Here is a 14478-nt window from a genome sequence, read left to right as displayed (position 1 = left end):
GGCATTAAATGTGACACATGACTGGGCTGGGTGGGACTGTAGATGGTCATAGTACTTTTCATTAAACTTCACACCACAGGACAGTCACTTATTTTAGCTTACTGGAAGGTGACCATTTAGAGATTGACAACTTGTTTCACTTCTCTGTAGCCAGGATTAATCCTGTTGTTCGTAATAGACAAAAAGCACAGAAAAATGATAATTCAGAAAAATTTTTACAAACCACCATTCCAGGAAAAATCACACATTGTCTTTCACCTCTACATTGTCTCCCCACTAAAAGGATAAATTCATGTGCATCATTAGCGAGTATGGACCATGAGATCAGCTGAAGTGTCAGAGGTCGGCTGACAAAATCCTTGCTTGTCAGTTGTCATTGGATCACTGAGAACAAACTGAGAGACTCAGAACATTGTGTAGGCCAAAAAGAAAGGCTAGATCTGAAGTGGCAAAGACATAAACATCTTTAAGAAGCTCATTTGAGGTGCCTATGTTGATTAGGAAAACAAAAATCCCCGCTAAAAATAAAAAACAACAAATTTGGCTCTGCAGTTTTCTTCCTTTCTATCTTTGCTGATTAAAGAGCCCCATGCTCACAAGACCGACAAGAAACCCACATTCTGTGGCCATGGCTTCTGCCCCAGCCAACCCAGGCTATCTGTTCCTCAACTGGGACATCAGGAGCATCCATGATTGAGCAACTAACTAACTAAAGAGCCCATAAGCTCTTTCTTCACAACACAGGCTAAGCAATCTCTCTTCATTTCAGCTCTCCTCCTTTCAAAAGGGACACAGACTGAAAAACCTGGCTTCTTTGTCCATCAAAGTTCATTCAAAATTATCCGAAATCTTCTTTCTAACAAGTAATACATATTAATGTACCCACTTGAATAAGCACCATACCTTATTTATCCCAGGGTTACAACTGTTAATGTCTAATATTTTCACCTGCTTGTCTCAGAACTAAATAAAACTGTAGGGTCCCTGATCTATATAGGAAAGTAAGATTGAGCCTAAACATCAACATTATAAACAAAACAAACTCTCCCTCTTATATCTGTGTGTACACACACGCACACACAACTAGCATAACACCTAACATGCAATGACTCAGGCACAGATCTTGCAACGTCTTCTATGGTTCATTGTTCCATCTTCCCAAGCACCTAACCTATTAGCAGGCTGAGATTACAGGCAATGCAAAGAACTCAGCTCACTTAGCCTCTGAACATTAGCATTCTCATCTTTAAAATGAAGGGTTTGTCTAGAACAGTACTGCCAACAGAAAATACAAGCCACAAACGCAAGCTAAATACATAGTTTTTAATTTTCTAGCAGGCACATTCTAAAATGTTTAAAAAAACAGGTAAAATTAATTTTAATAATATTTTATTCAATCTAACATTGCTAAAATATTATTTCAACATGTAATCAATATTTTTAAATTATTAATGAAATTGTTTACTTTATTTTTTCATACCAAGTGTTTGAAATTTACAGCACATCTCAACTTGGACAAGCTACATCTTAAATACTCAGCCATGTGGGACCAATGGTTACCATACAAAATATATGCTACTTCTCTCAATGCTGAATGTTATTTTAATAAAGGAATAGGAGATTTGTAGATCAAGGTATACTTAGAAAATCTATGATTTCCTTGGAAATTCTCAGTCTATTTTATTCTCATTCCAAATGCTATTTTGCTTTTTTTAACTTTTATTTTTCAATTCAGTGGAATTGGGTCTGTAAACAACTGAGAAGGTGGTTTGATCTACTACATGAAGACTTCCCTTGCTCTCACTACCACAGCCACTGTCTTACAGACCTAGAGAGGGGTTGACAGCATTCAGGATAATGTACAACTGCTGAATGAATGAGACTTCTAAAGAATCCTAACTAGGGGGAAAAAAATCTGTTAAAATGAAAGTTCAACAAAAATGTCAAATACATGACAACCATGTTATCATCCATATATTAAGATAATGCTTTGAAACACAAATTTGCACATACTTTTGGATTTGTTTCTCTAATTACTCAACATCCACTAAGAAAGACATGCTTCTCCTCCCACACTGTCTGGCTTATTAGTCCCTCTGTAATCAACGATCTGCCTTCGCCAGATGGCTGGTCTGGGTTAAGAGTACAATATGAGATCAGAGAACAAAGCAAAGCTAACTGGCCTTCCCAGGAATTGATCCTATGACCCTGACCTCATTAACTCTAGAAAACAGTTAACACATCACAAACATGCCTGGGCAGCTACGACAAAAATTGTGCCAAGACAGACCTTTACATCTGTCACAGTGATACTCTGGTAGTCAAAAAAGTCACTCTAAATTTATTAAGTACTTTTCAAAATGAAGAAAATCCTGAATGCACTCATTTAGATCAGGCTGGAATTCACCATCAGCGTCTTACCAGCTCTGCTAAATCACTCACAAGCTTCCCTAAGAACATCAGCTGTGGCCCCCACCTAAGATCATAGATAACTTTGTAAATGGCGTTCAGAATATTGCTGTTTCTGCTTCTCATAACAGTGATCACAGCACCAGGGCCTTTTCTTTTTCTCTCTTCCAAGTGAGTAAACTGAAGATTCACAACTACATAAAAAATTTTACAGATTATTTATTGAATCTGGTTCATCCTGGATTTAAATAATAACCAAGTTTCTCTGCTGCACCCACTCCCCACTGCTCCCCTGTTGGCCCTCAGTGCCAGCCAGCAAACCCTCACCAGGTGAACGGGGCAAGGCCAGCAGACCTCTGGGAGGGCTGTTCTTACCTTCCCTGGTAGAAAGCCCAACCAACACCTTTTCTGCAAGTCGTTCTTCCTTTCTTGTTAATGGGCATAATTCCTCTTAGCAGCTGCTACCTGCTCTTAAATTCTAACCACCTAGAGTGAGCTGAGTACTAGCTTCTGATTTAAGTATTTCCCAAAGCATTTCAGGGATGTAGTTTCTGTATCTTTTACTCAAACACTCAATGTTCAATATGGTGCCAGTTTCAGAAGTAAGTTCATTGAAATTTTCACCTAAGTCTTAAAGTAAAGTATTTTAAAAATACTACAAACTAAGAGCTGGTGGTGATTTTAAAATCTGACTGAAAATATTTCTGCTTTTCATCTTTGACATTTTAAATGGAATCACCTTTCCACTAGAATATAAAAGCTATGATTGTGTTCTTTGGCTTCTTAAATACATATATGTTAACTACTTCAACATCATCCACCACATCAACAAAAAGAAAGACAAAAACCACATGATCATTTCCATAGATGCTGAAAAAGCATTCAACAAAATTCAACATCCATTCATGATAAAAACTCTCAACAAAATGGGCATAGAGGGCAAGTACCTCAACATAATAAAGGTCATATATGATAAACCCACAGCCAACATCATACTGAACAGCGAGAAGCTGAAATCTTTTCCTCTGAGATCGGGAACAAGACAGGGATGCCCACTCTCCCCACTGTTATTCAACTTAGTACTGGAGGTCCTAGCCACGGCAATCAGACAAAACAAAGAAATACAAGGAACCCAGATTGGTAAAGAAGAAGTTAAATTGTCACTATCTGCAGATGACATGATATTGTACATAAAAAACCCTAAAGACTCCACCCCAAAACTACTAGAACTGATATGGGAATACAGCAAAGTTGTAGGATACAAAATCAACACACAGAAATCTGTGGCTTTCCTATACACTAACAATGAACTAATAGAGAAATCAGGAAAACAATTCCATTCACAATAGCATCAAAAAGAATAAAATACCTAGGAATAAACCTAACCAAGGAAGTGAAAGGCCTATACCCTGAAAACTATAAGACACTCTTAAGAGAAATTAAAGAGGTCACTAACAAATGGAAACTCATCCCATGCGCCTGGCTAGGAAGAATTATATTGTCAAAATGGCCATCCTGCCCAAAACAATATACAAATTCAATGCAATCCCTATCAAATTATCAACAGCATTCTTCAATGAACTGGAACAAATAGTTCAAAAATTCACATGGAAACACCAAAGACCCCGAATAGCGAAAGCAATCCTGAGAAGGAAGAATAAAGTGGGGGGATCTCGCTCCCCAACTTCAAGCTCTACTACAAAGCCACAGTAATCAAGACAATTTGGTACTGGCACAAGAACAGAGCCACAGACCAATGGAACAGAATAGAAACTCCAAACATTAACCCAAACATATATGGTCAACTAATATTCAATAAAGGAGCCTTGGACATACAATGGGGAAAATGACAGTCTCTTCAACAGATGGTGCTGGCAAAACTGGACAGCTACATTTAAGAAAATGAAACTGGATCACTGTCTAACCCCATACACAAAAGTAAATTCGAAATGCGTCAAAGACTTGAACCTAAGTCATGAAACCATAAAACTCTTAGAAAAAAACATAGGCAAAAATCTCTTAGACATAAACATGAGTGACCTCTTCTTGAACATATCTCCCCGGGCAAGGGAAAAAAGCAAAAATGAACAAGTGGGACTATATCAAGCTGCAAAGCTTCTGTACAGCAAAGGACACCATGAATAGAACAAAAAAGTATCCTACAGTAAGGGAGAATATATTCATAAATGACAGGTCCGATAAAGGGTTGACATCCAAAATACATAAAGAGCTTACGTACCTCAACAAACAAAAAGCAAATAATCCAATTAAAAATATATACATATGTTAACTACTTACATAATATGTTAAATACTTAAAAAATATGTTAACTATAAGGCATCAACATCTCAAAGGCTTTTACTCCATTTTCTTATTCCCACAAAGTTACTTAAAATAATGTTTTTATTTATGGATTAAAGTTTGTAATCTTGCTCTTCTAACATATCTGTGAAAATCATACATACATGTAAGCCTAAAATATGCATATGTGCCTGCCTCAAAGCCACTAGTACAAAATTTCTAAATTGATTTTGCTCTTATCTCTTAACAATATTCACATCAAGAATAAAAGTAGTACAAAACATAATGGTGAGTTTAGTATCTGCCTTAACATACATATTACGGTGATCATTCAATAGCTGGAACATTTATTGATACAAAAACTATACCAATTTATTAAGGGTCAAGTGTAAGACAAAAGGAATAAACCATAAGCATAAAACATAAGCTTACTACATTTATATGCATTTCCTTAGGGTCAAAATGATTTTTTGAAGGCTAACTTAAGGATGAAATGCAATATTCAACAATAAATGAAACAATATATTCACTTTAATCATAATAGAAAATGAAGACTAATGAACAGAAGCATTTTCCTATCACATAAACTACGAAACTGCTCTTTGTCTACTCTAATCATGATTTATACAAACACTTATTTTAAAATGATCAGATTTGAAAAGACTAACCTTAATTCAACAAATAAACTGTTTAAGCTTACAGCTAGAAGTTTAAAGTTCTGTGCACACAGAACTATAATACAAAAGCAGGAGCATACTTATACATCTTTAAGCACCTGGTAATTATATCTGTAAGACACATTCCTACATATCAACAGCTATACACAAACCAGACACTACAAAAGTCTGAATCTACAGAACACAACAATGAAAGAAACAGTGAAATTTTCCTTTCCACTGTCACTGAAAATCATTTACTTGTGTACTCTAAGTACTATTTATAAAATCTTTTCCCTTAAAGCATTCCTTAATTCTGACAGTATTTTTAAAGAGGAGGAAAGTCCCAGAAATACCAAAAAATTATAATTAAATTATTGCTAAAACTTCAAGAAATATTTGCAAAGAACTGAAATACCAAAGAAAAAAATTAATAGGACAGTTCTTGGTGGTTTCTTACAAGCATTTTACAAAGCAAATAGTTTTACTGCCTGGTAATTTTGAGACAAATCAATAGACTGTAAAGTACTCTCTCTGCAGCTCTTAAGTCTTCATTTTGTGCCTTAACAAAAGCTGACACTCATTTGTAATGAGTCTTTTTATAGTTACACAGCTATTTTACATCTCTTCTGAAGACATATTAAACCTTTGGGTGCTCAATAAAACTGACCAATTAATTGACTCCATCATAAAAACCTGAGAAGCTATTCCAAAATATGTACATCAAAGACCAAAGTCAAAGTTAATCACAAGTCTTTCCTACTTTACTAAGTTGAAAATTTTCTTCAAATGGGTCCTTTCCGAGGAAACTACAAAAGATGTACAACAAGTGAATTCTTAATACTGCCATTCAAGTTTACATAAGAGAAGGAATGATAAAGCTTCAGAAATCACTGTGAGAGAACAGAGCGAGGGGGTTCAGAGAGCAGAGAGCTCTGGGGTCACAGGGGACTCAGTCTGAATTCTTGCTTCACCTCTCACAAACTTTAGGACCTTGGGCAAGTTAATAAAACCTCTTTGAGTCTTAATTTCTATTATCAAATGGAAACACAAGGCTAAATTACAGGCTGTTGGGGGCACTAAAATAGATAACATATACAGACTGCTTAGTACAGTACTGAGGCCATTAATACTCAATAAATGACTGTAATTACTAAGATATGTTTAAGAACTTATTTTCAGTGTAATTTACTATTCAAATTCCAACTAATGTTGCAAATCAATAAAAGGAAAAGTATAAAGATTCAATAACAGATTTTTCTTTAATGCATTTAACTGATCGTCCTTTCAATTAGTGCTCTCCCACTGCAGGTCCTGACCCATTAGTGGGATGTGAAGCCATTTAGTGGATCTCAACCAGCATTTTTAAATAAAATAGAATAAAACTATAAGAATGCCTTGTAAAGGAAGCCTAAGCATTGATTCATGAATTTTTTTAAAAAACTTTTAAGTATTTTCATAATGTGTCTGTACACTGGATGGCAATATAAAACACATTTCTTACTGTACAAAAAAAAGTTTAAAAGCAACTGCTTCATGTTGTAATAACAAGAATAAAAATAATTAACTGACCCTGAATGCTTAGTTTTTGCAAAACATTGCACAAAACTCATACATTATTTCATGCGATCCTCCCCAAAATCCTGTAGATAGGTACTACTATTTCAAACATTTTACAGATGAGGAAACTGAGACTGAGAGAGATTAGGTCACTTGCAAAGGATGCAGTGCCAATAACTGGTAAATCCGGGGCTTGAATTTAGTTACCTTACTCCAGAACTTGCACGTTTAACCACTTCAGAAGGTACTAGGTTGTAACATATAACTTTTTCTTACATAAAAGCTATTCAAAAAGAAAACTTTCTCATAAGGCTTGACTTTCTGGGGGTTTAGCTTATCTTAGAGAGGGCAGTATGATTCAGATATAAAAGCTAGGTGTGAGATTCAGCTGCTGTCCCCTGGCATTGTTACTTCAGTGGCAAGCAGTGTTAGCAAGTCATTAAATCTCCCCGTGTCTGGATTTCCTCACCTACACACAGGAATGACAGTATCTGCTCTGTGTCCCCACAGGCCACTGTGAGAAATTTATGTACATATAACAAGTGAAATGTTTTACTTTGCTACTCAGTTATCTAAGATGATCATTAATACCGCTCAAAGGACCCCATGCTTTATAGAAACATATATCACATATGATCAAATAAAGGAAGGCCACTAGAAAACTGTATGTGCAAACACTACACATTTCTTGACAAACAGTAGGCTTTCAGTAAATGTTCATGAAACTGAAAAAAGTAAACCAATTTGATCTGTACGTATGTTTTAGCCCTTTGTATTTTATTTTTCATTAAATCATTTTTTCCATAACTATTTATTGAACACCTACTAAATGCAGATTAGAAATGGGGACTATAAAAAGACTAAAAAACTGTTCCTTTGCCCTAGAGAATTCCCTATTAATTTCAATTTTTTTCCAAACTTGTGTAAGAGAGAATTGTAAAATACAGCAATAATAATAACTTACATTTACTATAGTGCTTTATACTTTAGAAAGAACTATGTGGTAGCTTTTGTTTCTTGCACCAGTTGCCTAAGTTGTCAAGTCAGTATTATTTTTCTGACTCCAAATTACTGTTAAGTACTGCTAAGTCTTCGGAGTGAAAGTTTTTCAATGTCACAGGTGACTATAAAAATAAGGTTTTGAAGAAAATACATTTTAATACGGGAAAGCTAGTGGCATGACTTTCTTCCTTCACATTTCTGAGCTGAAGTAATCTATAGTGCTACTGCATTACTACCTACGTTAAGATGCATTTCCAAAATGTTTCTTTTAAATACCTGCCTTTTATCTCTTTTCTTACAGGCAATTTTGTTTAATATATTGAACTAGGATTCAGTTTTCCCATAGAATAAAAGAGGTAGTAGTGAAGGTGTGTTCCCTTTGTTGACTTTTCAAAATTACCGAAAACTGATTGTTGTATTCAGAGTCTTGAGTCACTCAGAAAGCCAATTAATTGTAACCCATATTATATATAATTCAACAACTACAGGTGATTTTTACAGGTGAACGTTGATTTCATAATGAACTGAAAATTTGCTCCTGGCTATTTACCAAGAACCTCTTACTACAATTGCCTTATCCTTTGTATTCTAACCACTCCCTCTCCATCACCAACCCCCGCAACAGACTCACACTCACTCACTGACACCAGATCAGTTTCCGAGCCATTATTCGTAAAAACCATATTAAAATTTCACAACACATGGTCGTAGTTACTAGGTTTTCTACCCCCACCACCACCTCCACCCACTGAATTAATGTGCCTTTATATATATATATATATATATATATTCTCTCTTAAAATCAAGAATTCAAGAATTCGTAAACTATTACGATACCTCTGTTCTGAGAACATCCAATATAAAATGTAACGCCTGCCTTCTGCTTACTAATAACCATGAAAAAAAGCCATACTCCACCTACCGTATCCGTAGGGTGAGGAGGTCCAATCTCGCCACTACAGAGCTCTGCAAAAAAAAGACGGTTATAGGAGCAGGAAAATAATCGCAAGAGCCCCTGGGAGAAGATAAAGAAAACACATTTTACACTACTGCCAGTGTGTGGTCTTCCGACTCCAGCCCTTGGTAAACAGGCAGAACCTTTGTCTTGCCTCAGCCATCGAAGTGGTGGCTCATCAGAATCGGGTCAACAAGAGTTTGTGCGAAATGGCTTGGCAGAGGTTAAACAAAGCGCTGCAGCCCCGAGGCGGGGGACGGGGCTGAGCCCGTCGGCGTCCGAGATCCCCGACGTTGAGGTCTCGCGCCGATACCACCGGGGCCGGGGCGCGCTTAGGAGAGGGGATTTCAGGGTCCCACGCTCCCGGCAAGTTCGCGGGGCGCAGCCCACCCGCAGTTGCCTTGCGGGAACCCCCAGCAGCGCCGCCCCGCGCCGGGTCCTCAGCGCGGGCCGGCAGGGCACACGGCCGGGAGCACGCCCCCAGGGCCAGGGCAAGGTCGGGAATCCCGGGCGCCGCGGAGATGCCAGCCCGCTGCCCCCATTGTCTGTCCCCGGCCGCGGGCCGGCAGCGCGCTCACCTGAGGCCCCGCCCGGGGCCGCGGCGGGCAGAGCGGCTGACGGCGACGGGCGGTCCCGCGCGGGCGGCGGGCGCGATACAGCCCGCGGCTGCCCCGAGCACCAGCAGCCTCCGCAGCAGCGCCAGCCGGGCACCCGCGTCTCAGGCGGCCGCGGCCTCCATTGCTCTCCCCGCCGCCGCCACCGCGCGGCAGTGCGCGCCCGGCTCCGCGCGGCGAGGTCACGTGCTGCGCCGGCGCCCCGAGCGCTCGGACCCGCGCCGCGGCCCCGCCCGGCTGCGCCCGGGGACTGCCCGGCCCGCGGCACCTCGGGGTCCTCTCGCTCGCTCTGGACAGCCCCCTCCCTGCGGGTGCCCAGGAACCCGAGGCACACGGAGGGGCTTGGGGTGGGTCAGTGCCCTTCCCACCACTGCGGGGCACGGACCGAGGAACTGAGCGCGTGGGGTCTGAGTTTCCTGGGGTGGGCTCGCAAGGAGGCTCTCTTGGGGTGAGGGCCGGGGACCGTTAGTCATCACCCCACGGGATGCAAATCCGGCCCCTGATACCTAGACGAGCTGGATGCCAGAGAGAGCGCCCTGGACGCCTGTGGGAGTTGCACTTTGCAGAGCCCCAGCAGTGAGACATGGCCCTGGGACTCCTGAAAGTTCAACAAGCCTGTGGAAAAAGGCTCGCAGTTGCTCTGCTGAGCCGTAGTACATCAAAACAGAGTGACATTGACGTTGGGCATTATTGTCCCCAGCCATATGAAATTAAATACTTTAATATTTTAAGGAAAATATTTGTCCTTTCTTTTTGTGACTTACCTGGAAACACTGAGACTTTTTCTCCGTACTTTTTGCTGTGACTATTTTAACGGAACTTGGAAATCAGTTTCTGGTGACGTTTCCGTTCACTTTGCATGGGAAGATGCTAACAATAATATAGCATCTTTATTTATCAGGAAATTGAAAACGAAGCATAAACATCCTCTGTGATAAAAGATGCAGAAGATTAAAGGTAATCCTGATAGATGACCTGTTAAACCAGATGTTCCCAAGCCAAAAACAGGATTAATAATTTTAATGCAGGTGCATGACTTAAAAGGAGCAACTTTGATACTGGGAGAATCTAGTATGTATTCCCTTATCTATCTGAGCTTTTTCCAGATAAACACTTTAATTCACTATCACCATGAAATACGGTTGTGTGTTTTTGCGAATATATATTTCATTCAGTTGTTCAGGGCTTATATGTTCTAAATGATGTCTCCTTTTTTCCAAATAAGCATAATGGTATGTTATATAAAGGGTTGAGCAAGTTCTTTTTTATTTGATTTGATCTAGAATAGAAGCCCAAAGTTAAATCTGTTTAGAACATAAAACAGGTTTTTTTTCTTGACATAGTCTTGCTAACTACATGAAAATATAAAAATTCAAACTTACATAAATCAAGTGTAGGTGTACTGTCTTTTTTAATTTTGCAGAGCAAGGTATCCCAAAGTATATACCCTTAAAATACTGAAAGAGTTCTAGAGAATTTATGCTCATATTACAGCTTTCAGCAGTACTTTGTGTTTCATGGGCCTCAAATACCAGAAGCTATCAAGCACCCCTTCTGCTGGGTGCTATTTTTTTTTCCCTCACTTTTCAAACATGGTTCATGGTTACCATATAGAGGACTATAATAACAGGTGGCACATCAAAGCAGGTATCAGTCCACTATTCACTTTTAAAATAGCTTAACTGTCTTTCAGTTAAGACACAGATTTTCAGAGATCATAATACAATATAAAAGATGCAGAACATTAGGATTTTTTGAGACATTTAACCATTTAAATATCTTAGGAAGGATGTGATAAAGAAATTACATAGTTAAGCCAGTAGTTCTCAACTGTGGCATTTTTGTCCTTGAGGAGACATTTTGGTTGTTACGACTCATTGTCAGGCGCTATAGCTGGCATCTGGTGGGTGGAAGCCAGCGATGCTGCTACATCCTGCGATGCCCAGGACAACCCCCACCACCAAAGATCATGTAGCCCAAAATGTCATTGATGTCAACGCTGAGAAACCCCGAGGTAGACCCATGGACTTCCAAAGCTCTTGATTCTGTACTCCACCATGTCTGCTTATCATCCCTTTCCCTGTGTACTTGCACAGAATTTTCTTAGTGCTCAGGAAAGGAGTATAATAGTAGAAGCTTTCTACTGGGAGGAGAGACTAATAACTGAGAGACAAAAAGTAATTGCATAAACAAAAGTCATGTAGATAATAAGGAAAAAAAAAGAAAAAAAGCTAAAATCATGGAAATATTGTGGTGTGGGAAATATCTTAACTGTTCCTTGCAACTTCTTCAGAACTTTGTTGGGTCTTCCCAACAGCCTTGACTTCCAAACTGAAAGAACCGAAATAATACCACCATTTTGAAAGTTTCCACTAGTCAGGAGTAAGGTTAGTAATTCCTCCTGACCACGCCAGGGGATGTGCTGCTGTGAACATTCAGAGTTCAAAGTGAATGAGGTGCTTATAAACAGCTCAGCAAGCAGGAAGTAGGGTTATAATCAGAACACTTATCCTATCCCTAGTCCTGACTTTTTCTCCCTATGCTTGGGTCTGGGGTAACTCACTTCAGACATTTCCTCAAATCTATAAAATAGGGTTAACTGTTAGATCTCACATATCTTTCATCTAAATTACAAACTTATGATGGTGTCTAAAAATAAAGTAATACTAGGCAAATGTTAACAAAAAGAAAGCATATGGGGCAACTTGATATCCATAAGCAAAAGAATGAAACAGGAGAAAAAAACAGAATGAAACTGGACCACTACCTCACACCATATACAAAAACTAATTCAAATGGATCATAGACTTAAAGGCAAGAGAACTATAAATGAACTCTTAGAAGAAAATATAGGCATAAACCTTCACATAATTTCTTAGATATGGTACCAAAGGCACCATGAAGAAAATAAATAAATAAAATTAGATTACATCGAAATAAAAAACTTCTGTTCTGCAAATGATACCATCAGGAGAGTGAAAACATGACCCACAGGATGGAGAAATGCACCAGCAAATCATATGCCTGATAAGAGATTTGTACACAGAACATAGAAAGAACTTGTACAACTCAATAATTTAAAAGACAAATAATCCCAATTTTAAAACGAGCAAAGGTATCTCAACAGACATTACTCCAACAAAGATATACAAATGACCAATAAACAAATGAAAAGATACTCAACACCATTGACCATCAGGGAAATCACGTCAAATCACAATGACATACACTTTATACCGACTAAGATAGCAAACATTAAAAACAGATAGATAATAACAAGTGTTGGTGAGGATTTAGAAAAATTTTGAAAAAACCCTCACACATTGCTGGTAGTAATGGAAAATGGTGCAGCCACTTTGGAAAACAATTCCTGAAGATGTTAAATATGGAGTTACCATATGACCCAGAAATTCCATGCCTAGGTATACACCCAAGAGAAATGGAAACATATATCCACACAGAACATGTATAGGAATGCTTATAGTAGCATTATTTATAATGGCAAAAAGGTAGAAATAATCCAAATGTCCATCAATTGACAAATGGATTAAACAAAATGTAATATTATCCATACAGTGGAATATTATTTGTCAATAAAAAGGAATGAATTGCAGATGACATGATATTGTACATAAAAAACCCTGAAGAATCCACTCCAAAACTACTAGATCTAATATCTGAATTCAGCAAAGTTGCAAGATACAAAATTAATAAATACACAGAAATTTGTTGCATTCCTATACACTAATAATGAACAAGCAGAAAGAGGAATCAGGAAAACAATTCCATTCATAATTGCATCAAAATATTAAAATAGCTAGGAATAAACCTAACAAAGGAAGTAAAAGACTTATACTCTGAAAACTATAAGACACTCATGAGAGAAATTAAAGAAGATACCAATAAATGGAAACACATCCCATGCTCATGGAGAGGAAGAATTAATATTGTCAAAATGGCCATCCTACCTAAAGCAATCAATAGAGTCAATGCAATCCCTGTCAAAATACCAACAGCATTCTTCAATGAACTAGAGCAAATAGTTCTAAAACTCATATGGAACCAAAGCAATCCTGAGAAGGAAGAACAAAGCTGGGAGGATCACAGTCCTTGACTTCAAGCCCTAGAACAAAGCCACAGTAATTAAGACAATTTGGTACTGGCACAAGAACAGAACCATAGACCAATGGAACAGAATAGAGAGCCCTGATATAAACCCAACCATATATGTTAATTAATATACGATAAAGGGGCCATGGACATACAATGGGGAAATAACAGTCTCTTCAGCAACTGGTGTTGGCAAAAACTGAACAGCTACATGCAAGAGAATGAAACTGGATTATTGTCCAACCCTAAACACAAAAGCAAACTTGAAATGGATTAAAGACTTGAAGGTAAGTCATTAAAGCATAAAACTCTTAGAAGACAACATAGGCAAAAATCTCCTGAATATAAACATGAGCAACTTTTCCTGAACACATCTCCTTGAGCAAGGGAAACAAAAGCATAAATGAACACATGGGACTACATTGAACTAAAAACCTTCTGTATAGCAAAGGACACCATCAGTAGAACAAAAAGGCATAGTTTTTGAGAATATATTTTGTAAACGACATATCCTACAAGGGGTTAACAACCAAAATATATAAAGAACTCACACCCCTCAACAACCAAAAAGCAAATAACCCGATTAAAAAATGGGTGGAGAATATGAACAGACAATTCTCCAAAGAAGAAATTTAGATGGTCAAAGGCACATGAAAAGATGCTCCACATCACTAATTATCAGGGAAATGCAAATTAAAACAACAATGAGATATCACCTCACACCAGTTAGGATGGCCAGTATTGAAAAGACTAATAACAGCAAATGCTGGTGAGGATGCAGAAAAAGGGGAACCTCCTACACTGCTGTGGTGGGAATATAAGCTAGTTCAATCATTGTGGAAAGCAGTATGGAGGTTCCTCAAAAAACTAA

General features: G+C 38.4%; 1 protein-coding gene across 2 annotated transcripts in view; it reads right to left on the bottom strand.

Moving 5' to 3' along the window:
• CRACD (capping protein inhibiting regulator of actin dynamics) overlaps positions 1 to 9641 on the bottom strand; it is a 280742-nt gene extending 271101 nt beyond the window's left edge. For both annotated transcript variants that reach the window (XM_057502247.1, XM_036895229.2), the window contains exons 1-2: positions 9462 to 9641; positions 8851 to 8894 (exon numbers count right to left, since the gene is read on the bottom strand). The gene's annotated coding sequence lies outside the window, so the exon portion shown is untranslated. The remainder of the gene's footprint in view (positions 1 to 8850; positions 8895 to 9461) is intronic.
• Positions 9642 to 14478: the final 4837 nt, after the last annotated feature.

This window comes from Manis pentadactyla, chromosome 5 (genome assembly GCF_030020395.1).
Source record: "Manis pentadactyla isolate mManPen7 chromosome 5, mManPen7.hap1, whole genome shotgun sequence".
Taxonomy (NCBI): Eukaryota; Metazoa; Chordata; class Mammalia; order Pholidota; family Manidae; genus Manis; species Manis pentadactyla.
This window is presented reverse-complemented; position numbering and strand designations above follow the sequence as displayed.